This window comes from Psammomys obesus, unplaced genomic scaffold (assembly GCF_907164565.1).
Source record: "Psammomys obesus unplaced genomic scaffold, mPsaObe1.curated_primary_1811, whole genome shotgun sequence".
Classification (NCBI taxonomy): Eukaryota; Metazoa; Chordata; class Mammalia; order Rodentia; family Muridae; genus Psammomys; species Psammomys obesus.
The window spans coordinates 7260303-7271705 of NW_026596057.1; positions in this window are offsets into that span (position 1 = coordinate 7260303).

Below are 11403 nucleotides of genomic sequence, written 5' to 3' on the forward strand. Positions count from 1 at the left end.
AAAAAAAAAAAAAAAAAAAAAAAAAAAAAAAAAAAAAAAAAAAAATTGTTTTTTAGAAATGACAAGGGTAACGGATCAGGAAATGACTGCCATTCAAAGGGTAGCTCATTATACACACAGATTCCCTAGGGAAGGACTCTTTCTTAGAAACTCAGAACAATGAGAACTTCAACAGCATGGTCCAAAAACTACCAATATATCAGAGAAAAAAATAAAAGAAGAAATAAAAATATATCTTGACACAAACAAAACAAAGCATATTCAATATAGCAAAAGCAGCCTTAAGGTAGAAATTTATTATGATAAATGTCTGTGTAAGAACAAGAAGATGATCAAAGAAATTAAAGCTAGGAATGGTGACTCATGCCTACAATCCTAGCATGGGGTGTGGAGGGAGTTGTGCCAGAGGATTGAGAATATTACAACAAAACTCTATGTCACACCTAAAGGAAGTAGAACAAGGACTGAGCTGAAGATGGCTACAAGGAAGGAACGAAAAGCCAGAGTAGAAATGAGTGAGACTCAGATCAGAAAAACAGAAAAATCAACAAACTAAGACTTGGGTTTTTAAAATGATAAATTAAGTTGGATCTAGCCATTTAGGTAGACAAACTAGGATGGAAAAGAGAAGAAGAAAATAATAGGTTGAAATAAAATCAGAACTGAGAGAAAATATTAAGGTGATGCCATGCTTTTAAATATTATAAGAGACTATTAGAAATAAGTACATATCAACAGGTGGGAGAATCTGGAAAAAAATGGATAAAGGCCACAGAAACATACTTGACCCATGAATAAATCATGAAGAAAAAGGGGGGGGGGAAAACAAAGCAAATATTAAGTAAGAAAATTAAACCAGTAATGAAAGAAAGTCCAAAACCAGGTGGCCTCATTGCTTAATTCTCCCAATTATTTGAAGAATTAATACCAATTTTTTTCAGACTTTTCTAGAAACATCAAAGTAAAAGAAAGGCCTCCAAACTCATTTTACTGGGACAAGGGTGTACTGGCAACAAGGCCAGACAAGACGTTACAAGGGAATAAAATATAGGCCGATATCACTGATGAAACAGATGCAAAAATTCCTCAACAAAGTATTAGCTGAATTCAAGAACACATTAAGAATCTAGGGAGCACAGTTGCCTGCTTTGGGATCACTTTCCCCTAGCTGGGCTGCCTTGTCAGGCCTCAGTGGAAGAAGATGTGCTTAGTTCTGATGTGGCTTGATGTGTTGGGTTGGATTGGGATTGGTATGGGGGTGGGGAGGCCCCCCTTTTCTGAAGAAAAGGGGATTGGGAAATGGGGAAAGAGGTTGGAGGGTAGGACCAGAAGGAGAGGAGGGAGGGGCTGCATTGTAAAGTAAATAAATGAATGAATGAAAAAAAAAATAATCTAGGGAGGGTGGTGCATGCTTTTAATCCCAACGCTTTGGAGGTTGAGACAAGAGTGCTAAGAGTTTCAGACCACCCTGGACTACAGCCAGATCTTAGTCTTGTTGTTTGAAGAGTAGAATTAGGGACTAAAGGAATGGCTCAGGAATTAAAGGCACTTGCTGCTCTTGAAGAGGACCTGGGTTCAGTTCCCAGAACCCACAGCATGCCACCCCAGTTCCAGGGGATCCAACACTCTCTTCATGCCTTTGCATGTATGTGGTACACATACATACATGCGGGTAAAACACTCACATACATAAAATATAAACAAATAGACACATAAATGGTTTTTTTTTTAAGAAGAATAAAATTCATGGAACAGTGAGATGATTCAGTGGGTAAGGGTGCTTGCCGTGAAGCCTGATGGCCTGAGTTCAATCCCCGGAACCCTCAGGATGGAAAGAACCTACCCCTATAAGACATCCTCTGGCCTTCACAGGCATTCTATAGCACATGTGCACACAAAGCAAATGCATGCAAAAATAAACATTTAAACTAAAAGCATGAGTTTTATTCCTGTGATTCAGGGAATAGTCAACATATGTGAATCAATAACATCACATTGGCAGGTGGGAGAACAAAAACCATGTAATCGTGTCAGAGAGAAAGATGCATTTGACAAAATTCAACATCCTTTCTCAATAAAACTCCAATATATTAGGAAGGAGGAGTGTGCCTCAACACAACGTAAACCTCAGGTGAAAGCCCTCAACTGACATACAGTGGTGAGCCATAAGCCTTTCCTCACACGTCAGGAGCAAGGGTGTCTACCCTCAGTGCTTTTCATCATACTAGTGGATGTCATAAATAGAGACACTAAGCAAGGAAGCGAAAGGGAATGCTAACAGGGTAGGGAGACATGCAATGGTCTCTATTTGTGGACCACGTGCTCTTACACAACATGAATCTCCACCAAACACCGCGAGAAGTGATAAAGTCAGTAAAATTGCAGGATACAAAAACAACATAAAAGTCAGTAATATATCCCTATTCTAATAATGTGTTCATAAAAGAAATTAAGTGCTTTGGGGGTAACCAACTGAGAAGCTTTTGCAAGACAATGAAAATTATTAAAGTTATGAGACAACCTGAAGAATGGGAAAATGCAATCCTTCCATCCAATAAAGAGCTAATATCCAAAATACACAAAGAACCCAACTAAACAGCAAGAAAGTAAATGACACAATAAAAGACATCTCTCAAGGTCAGACATTTAAATGGTCGATGCATGTGAAAGTATAATAATGTTTTGGAAAAGATGCTGTGAAATGGGAACTGTTATCCACTGATGGGTAAAATAAGAGATTAAATTTGAAATGCTTCACCACAAAAGATGCAGTGATGCGTCGATTAGTTCGATTAGGTTACATTACGTACGTATCTCAAGCCACTACCAATGTGATCCCCAAATGCAGACAGACAATTATGATTGCTAGGGAGGGAGAGAGAGAAGGAGGAAGGAGAGGAGGATGGAGAGAGGGAGAGAGGGAGAGAGGGAAGGAGAAAAGAAATTTAAAGGTTTGATTAATGCAACCACATATGCCGGCTGTGGGAGTCCTGACGGGCAGGTATCAAAATCAGGCAGCAGAGGTAGAGACTGCCAGGCAGCAACCTCGGCTTCACGGGCACACCTAGGAGGGTTTGTGCTGTGCCAGAGTCTTGTACAAACATGCTTGACCTTAAACATAATCTCTTTTTTAAGTGTTTTGTGTGTGTGTGTGTGTGTGTGTTTATATTAATTACAGGTTATTTACTTTGTATCCCAGCTGTAGCTCCCTCCCTTATTCCCTCCCAATCCCATCCTCCCTCCCTCATCTCCTCCATGCCCCTCTCTAAGTCCACTGATAGGGGAGGTCCTTCTCCCCTTCCATCTGACCCTATCTTATCAGTTCTCATCAGGACTGGCTGCAATGTCCTCCTCTGTGGCCTAGCAAGGCTGCTCCTCCCTTGGGGGGGGGGGGTAAGAGTTCATATCAGAGAGAATCCCTGTTCCCCTTACTAGGGAAACCCACTTGGATGCCAAGCTGCCATGGGCTACATCTGAGCAGGGTAAACATAATCTCTTGAAGGGGAGCAGTGTTACTTCTGGCCTTTCACATATGCGCAGTGCTTGTGCTCCAAGACGTCTTGTAGATCCATGAGAACTTACATACTTTATCTAGAAAAGTAATTATCATCTATATTATGAATGAAAAATATATAAAAATTCTTCTGCTCATTTTAAAATATGTTTTCAAATGCATCATTTATTCCCCACTAATTTTGTCTGCCGTAAAGCATCTTTAACAACAAAATGTGGGAAATAGTCCAAGCATCTAAAACAAGAAACTAAACATATCCTCTGCCTCCCCTTGCAGCTACTGAGCTGTCCTCTGCCCTCTGCATGGTTGCTGTTTTGCTACTGTTGCTTCCTAGGCCAGGAGGAGAGCCCTGGGGACACAGCATGTTCTTTAAAGACGATGATAGTACTTTCCAACTCATGCATGAGTCACGTTTGTGAAGCTTTTTCTGAACTGGGCCTTGTGCTAGGTGAGAGATGATATTTTTAGCTGGCCACCAGGAAGGTGAGGCCATTCATGAGTTTGTCCTTCCATTCACTTCTTTTAGGTGGCCCATACCTCCAGATGACACATATTTATTCTGAACTCTCCCTTTATCCCTCCTGACACATACCGTCGGCAGGAGACCCCAAGCTTGTGCATTATGGTGCAGGGCTGTGTGTTTATGAGATTGCCATACTGTACTCTAGAGCCTTGAAGAGATGTGACATTTTTAAGTCTGTGAGATGTTGTTCTCAGCAACGCAGGATAGGCAACCAGCGGCCTGAACATTCAGCTCCCCATTGACAGTCCCCAAAAGTAATAGAGGGAATCCTGACCACCCCTTCTAACTCTGAGCTATCCCTTCAGTAGTCAAAACATCCATTGTAACTGTGGTAGAAACTGCATTCACAGCTCCCTTTCACGGATTGAGTTACCAGGTTTCCCTGTGAATGAGGACCTGTGTGGGAAAAAAAAAGGTAAGTTGATCAGTATTTGACCAGCTGTGACTTTGGAAAGAATTAAGCTGTTATACTATTTCCTCCACAGAAATGTACAGCCTCCTGTTTGTTATGTAATCATGTGGGTAGTCTGTAAATAAAGGCTCCAGTTTTCTGTTGAACCTGTGACACAGGAATGTGGAGAGTCCAAAGCGCTCGCTGGCGCTTGGAAGTTACTATTTTTTCTTCCAGCTCGTCTAACCTTCAAAAGAGTTCGCTGTCACTGAAAATCCACTCACATCATCTCCCCTTTGCTTTCACACTAACCTCAGCAAAGGATCTATAACTTATTGCCATTAATAACTACTTTTCCTCAAAATCCAGCTATACCACTCCCAGGCATATATCCAAAATATGCTCAAGTACGCAACAAGGACATTTGCTCATGTTTGTAGCAGCCTTATTCATAATAGCCAGAACCTGGAAACAACCCAGATGTCCATCAACGGAGGAATGGATACAGAAATTGTGGTACTTTTACACAATGGAATACTACTCAGCAATCAAAAACAAGAAAATCATGAAATTTGTAGGCAAATGGTGGGACCTAGAAAAAAATCATCCTGAGTGAGGTATCCCAGAAGCAGAAAGACACACAGTATATAGTCACTTATAAGTGGGTACTAGACCTATAAGATGGGATAAACATACTAAAATCTGTACACCTAAAGAAGATAAACAAGAGAGAGGACCTGGGGTAAGATGATCAATCCTCACTCAGAAAGACAAAGGGGATCAACAATGGAAGTAGGAGAAAACAAGTAACAGGACAGGAGCCTACCTCAGAGGGCCTCTGAAAGACTCTACCTAGCAGTGTATTAATGCAGATGCTGAAACTCATAACCAAACCTTCAGCAGAGTGCAGGGAATCATATGAAAGAAGGGGGAGTTAGTATGACCTAGAGGGGACAGGAGCTCCACAAGGACCAAATATATCAGGGCATAGGGTTCTTCTATGAGATTGTTTCTCCAGCCAAGGACCATGCATGGATATAACCTATAACCCCTGCTCGGACATAGCTTATGGTAGCTCAGTATCCAAGTGGGTTTCCTAGTAAGGGGGACAAGAATTATTTCTGACATGAACTCAATGACTGGCTCATTGAGCTTCCTCTCCCCCTGAGGGAGGAGCAGCCTTGCTAGGCCACAGATAAGGACATTGCAGCCAGTCCTGAAGATACCTGATAAGCAAGGGTCAGATGGAAGGGGAGGAGGACCTCCTCTATCATTGGACTTGGAAGGGGACAGGGAGGAGATGAGGGAGGGTGGGGTTGGGAGGGAATGAGGGAGGGGCCTATGACTGGGATACAAGTGAATGACCTGTGATTAAAATAAAGATAGATAGATAGATAGATAGATAGATAGATAGATAGATAGATAGATATAGATAAAGAGTTGAAAGTGCCTCTTTTCCCAAAAAAAAAAGTGCATCTCAACATCTCATAGGGGAAATTGGTGCTCTGATTTTTGAGGTCATAATGTTTTCACTGTTTCAAAGGCGGATATTGTGTACAGATGGTCATTTGACCTCATAGCCATTACCAAAGAGGAAGGCACACTAGTGGATGGTAAGGCTGTATGTGTCTAGGGCTGCAGTACTCCAGCCAGAAACAGCCTGAGGGAAAAATCTAGCTCCTAATGTAGAGACAGAAACACTACGAAGAACCAGGCATGGTCCCAGAGAACCTAGGCCCCAGTAAAGTGGCCTGAGCATCAGGATGGGCCTCAAGCTCTAGATATGAAGGACTAAGAAAGAAAAGGTCAAGTCAGAGAGAATAAGTTTATTGTACAAACAGAATCCTCCAAGAAACATGCTGAGATGAACTAAACTAGAGCTTTACTAGGAGGAAATCTCTGATAAATGTGAGCAGGGAAAGCCATGGAGAGCTGACAGGGAGACGAAACCAGCCATGCCATATACCAAATGAAAGATAAAGGGGAGGGAAATAGTCTAGACTGCCAAGCAATCTAAGGCAGATTTTCCAAGGCTGTAGAAGAAACTCTCAACCCAAAACTAGATAGCTGAGAAGTCCTAGGGTAGAGGGAATAGATTTGTTTAGCAGCCCTGAAAAGCCCAGCCACTGTCTGCCAGCACTCAGGACAAATGTGGCCTCAGTTCAGAGGCTTCAGAAAACGTGGGTCCTTGGCTGATCATACTTACTGTGATCATACAGCTAACCATTCTCAAGGTCAGCAGAAGGGGCCAATCCAGTGTGAGCTATCAAAGCTTTAATAAGCGTACAGATGCTAGGCTTGCTTCAGACACCAAATTACCAAAGGAGGAGGCCTTCTAGCCCCTTCCCCCACTGGGTACACACCTTCTGCTTTGACCTGTGCTAGATTAGTGTTTAGGAGTAGTAAAACCAAAAGATTAAAATTTCCCTCGGTGACAGTATGACTGGTGATAAAAGCCATCTACTCTGAAGCTTGTGTAAACTATGGACAAGCTCTGAACTAGAAATGCTAGAAGCTCAGACTGACCCAAAGGGTCAAGAGTCTCAGCGCTACTGAAACACTTGAAAGAGCGGGGGAGTTCTCAGTCATCTTGCAATTCTGAAGACTGAAAAAGTTAAGATGCATTCTGACTTTCAACAAAGTTGGCCATGAAGCTACAGGAAATATTTTTTAAAAATTAGGTCTGGCACATGGGTGCTGTAGCATAAAGGCCTGGTGAGCAAAACTGAAGTGAGTACTTCATAAGCAAGAACAACAGTGATCCTGTATGAGTTTCTGTTTCTAAGTGTGAAATGCTCAAGGAACTCAGAACTGAATACAAGACAAAGGGCATGGCCAAGTACTTCCCCAGCCCAGAGTATCACAGAGGCAAGAACTGCAGAGGACACTACCACACCCAGGACTAAGGAGACAAAGGAGCAAGTTTGGGGCTGAGCAGATAAAGCTGGTAAAGCTTGACTCCCAGAAACTACACAAAAGAGCCAGGAATGGCAGCACATGTTTTTAATCCCAGCTCTGGAGAGGCAAAACCAGGTAGACACCGGAGTCTCCTGAGGTTTGCTAGCCAGCCAGTCTGGATGACTTGGAGAGGTCCAGACCATTATTCAGAGATCTATTTGGGATAGCAACCTAAGGAACAACATTCAAGACTGTCCTCTGGCCTTCTGGCCTACATGTACACACACAGAGAGACAGACAGACAGAGAAAGCTAGTCACATGGAGACAGACTGAAACATCAAAAACTAAAATTATACACAGGGCAGTAACAGAGTAGATACCAGGAATTAGCCGATACTTAACACAGTAAGTTAAGCTTTGACAAACATGACATGAACACTTGGCACAGAAGCAAAGGGTAGGTCTTCCACAAATGGTGTTGGAAAAGCTAGATATCATTATGTCAAGAAAGAAAGAAAGAAAGAAAGAAAGAAAGAAAGAAAGAAAGAAAGAAATTGACACCTTATCACATCTCATATGCCAAAAATCAATGCAAACTGCTTTGATGACTTGAGCACAAGACATGAAACTACTGAAAAGGGGGGTCGTACTTTTTGATATTGTTGTTGGTAGTGATTTCTAATGTAATATATTTCTAACTAAAATATAGTTACGTTATTCCTCCCTTCCCTTTCTTCCCTCCAACTTCTCCCATCCATGTCCTCTCTCTCCAAACCCTACCATGGTCCCCCTGCTCCATGTCAAATTTATAGTCTATTAATTATTATTATTGTCGCATATATATGTGCAAATATATAAATATAACCTGATGGGTTCATTTTTTTGTTTGTTTGTTTGTTTGTGTGTATATGATTTCAGGACCAGACACTATGCATTGGATAACCAATTAAGGGCCATGTTCTTGGAAGAGGCTAATTCTTCCTCTCTCTCAGCATTCATTAGTTGCCTGCAGCTCTTTGTCTAGGGGTAGAATAACATGATATTTTCTGCCTTTTGTGAAAGCATGCCTACTGATATTGTCAATGCCCAGGTCTTGTTTAGGCAACTTGGCAGGGATTTTTGTAACACAGTGTATAAAAGCAAATGACACAAGTGGAATGTTACCAAAAAAAAAAAAAGCATTTATTGAATAAAGAAAATAATCATTAGAGTAGAGAGACAGACCGTAGAAGAGGAAATACTTGCAGCATACATGCAAGGACAGAACAATAACAAACTGTATTAAACAGGGAAGCTGAAAAACTTGGTAGCAAAGCGTCAAGCAATCCAGTTCAAAACTGGTCAAAGTACCTGAAACAAAACTGTCAAAAACAACAACAACAACAAACCGACATACATACCTGAGTCATAGTCCGTGGAGAAACCCAGCTGATACTCAAGTGGAAGCTTTAGCTCTAACTAGCTAGCTTTCGTTGTGCTGAAAGATGCTAGGCACACTAGCAGAGAAAAGTAATCATCAATTCAGCTCTGTTAAATTGCCTTCTAAGGATTTATGTTCATGCCTATAGGACTGGGCTGCTCTCCCCCTTGTTCGTTCTTGTTTTGTTTTGTTGGCAGTGGACAGCAGTCAAGGCAGAGATGCATAGATGGGCAAAGAGCTAAGAATAAGAGACTGAATGATCAGCTCTAAATGAGTCAATTACATTGATCCTCATCATTGCTACCACCACCACCACCACCGCCACCACAACCAAGGCTCAAAAAAAAGCATGACAGAAGAGGAGACAGAAGAAATGTAAAAGCCAGGTGATGGGGGTGGTGGTGAGTGCTATGAAATGCTGTCTTCAGGACATTACATAGCTATCAAAATCATTAACTCAGCAGCTGTGGTGACCTGTATATGGCCCACACAAGGTCAAGCCAGGCAAATCCCCTCACGGATGGGTAGGTGACCCATGAGCCCCATCCCATCCACAGCGATGTGACTGGAAGGGGTTAGTTACTGAAGAGGGAGAGTCATTATTTATTGAGGGTCTGACAGTTGACAGATGTCCTGAGCTCCAGTAGATGGCTCCACATTCATACGCATCTGGGCGTCACTAATTGGACTTAGTAGGTTGGGGGGGAGGCATGAAATTGGGAGGGAGCATGATGAGAGAATGTGGGGAGCATTGCATAGGGAATTGGGTGTTACACTTGATCATAATTCACTGCATACATGTGTGAATTCTCAAAAATAAAGAAAAATGTAAGTGTTCAATATCATTGTTCTACAGGAAGACACAAATCAAAACCAAACGTGATGTTACCTTATATCTGTTACAACTGCTGTTTCCAAATGACAAAATAAAAATGATGTGGAAGGACAAAGAGACATCCTGATACATTGTCCAGTGAAATGCAAAGCCATTATAGGCAGAATGAATAGTCCTCAAAAAACAGAACAAACAAACAAATCTACCATCAATCCCATTTATGGGCATATACTGAAAGGAACTGAAATCTGTATACTGAAGAGATAGCTGTATTTTTATCGACAGTGCTGATTTATTCACAACAGCCAGAATATACAACCATCTTAATACCCATCGATGAATGCATAAAGTGAAGTAGGCATCTACAACAGAATATCACCACTTGTATTACACAGATGAATCCGAAGTACATTATTGTCTGTGAAATCAGCCAAGAACGGATAGGCAAATACTTCTTACACTCATCTTATGTGGAATCCGAAGAAGGGATACCAACAGAACCAGAGAGCAGAAGGGTAGTTGCCAGAAGCTTAGAGGTGGGAGAGAGGGGATGATATTGATTACAGGAAAAGGCTCAGTTGGATGGCATGAATGTCTTGAATATGTGGCGTAGAGCATGCTAACTAAATTAGAATAAATATTATGTACTCAAAATTTGCTAAGAAGGAGATGTTAAATGTTCCCCTACAGAAAACCAAGGGTCATCATCATGTGAGGTGACCAATATGTTGATTAGCCTGTGTGTTCCTGTTTCACATTGTATAGTATAGCAAAAGATCATTTTGTGTACCTTAAAACATACATTTTACTTATCAATTATATCTTCTTAAGATGTAATTGATAATTATATAATGTAATCGCTAACATATCTTTAAAAAATAAAAGCTCTAATTTTTCTACCTATCAATAAAATCTCTTTAGACAAAAATGAAACAAAACATTTTTGAAACACTGTCAAGTTAAATCAGCATGTATATATCAAACCTCTACTGAAGATTCAGCTCAACTCTCAATGGGTGTAAAAAGGACCAAACATGCTGGTGTCTGACAGCAAACAGGAAGTCTGCCACCAGGATAATAATATACATTTATGAGCCAATTCACAAAACTTCCTGAAATGTACAGCTATTAAGTACTGTGGGTCATAGCATTTGGTCTATGGAAATGTAGGAACAAAACATGTAAATGCTAAGAAACTTTCTATTGGAGAGTGAACTTTGCACAGATTAAATGAACATGGGAGAGTCATTTTAAAGGGCTGTGTCAGAAGGAGTATGATCTCTTGTGGGGAGATGAGAGAGAAAGCAGTTGGAGCACAGGCAGTACTGGACATCACCATAGATGGTTATGTGCCAAGAAGGGAGGAGATGAGGAAGCAGGCAAGATTGTGTATGCCCTAATCTCTAAGGGAGGAACACCATGAAATTTAACACCTAGGAAAATTAATTTCCTACGGCCATTAGAGCTTCCAAATGACACACAGGTCCTGAGGACTACATGATGAAAATTTACTGCCAGAGACAAAGGAGCTCCATAGAGAGAACAGAGTTGAGCCAAAGTTCATCTGTCAGGGGTGGGTGGTATCCAAGACCACAGGGCAGGAGAAAGGAAGCAGGCTTCTGTTATGCCCTTCACCTCCTGGTAGAGCTGTCTGGTCCAAGATCTCCTTCTTGCCTAATTGAAGGTGTCACTAAAAAGTGAAGTGTTAGATGTCTACTAACGAAGGAAAATTACAGGAAAGATAAGGCTGAATTGTCTTTCCTGCCTCTCTTCTATGCCTGAGCTAAAACAGAGCCAGCAAGGCACAGCCCCAGCAAAGGA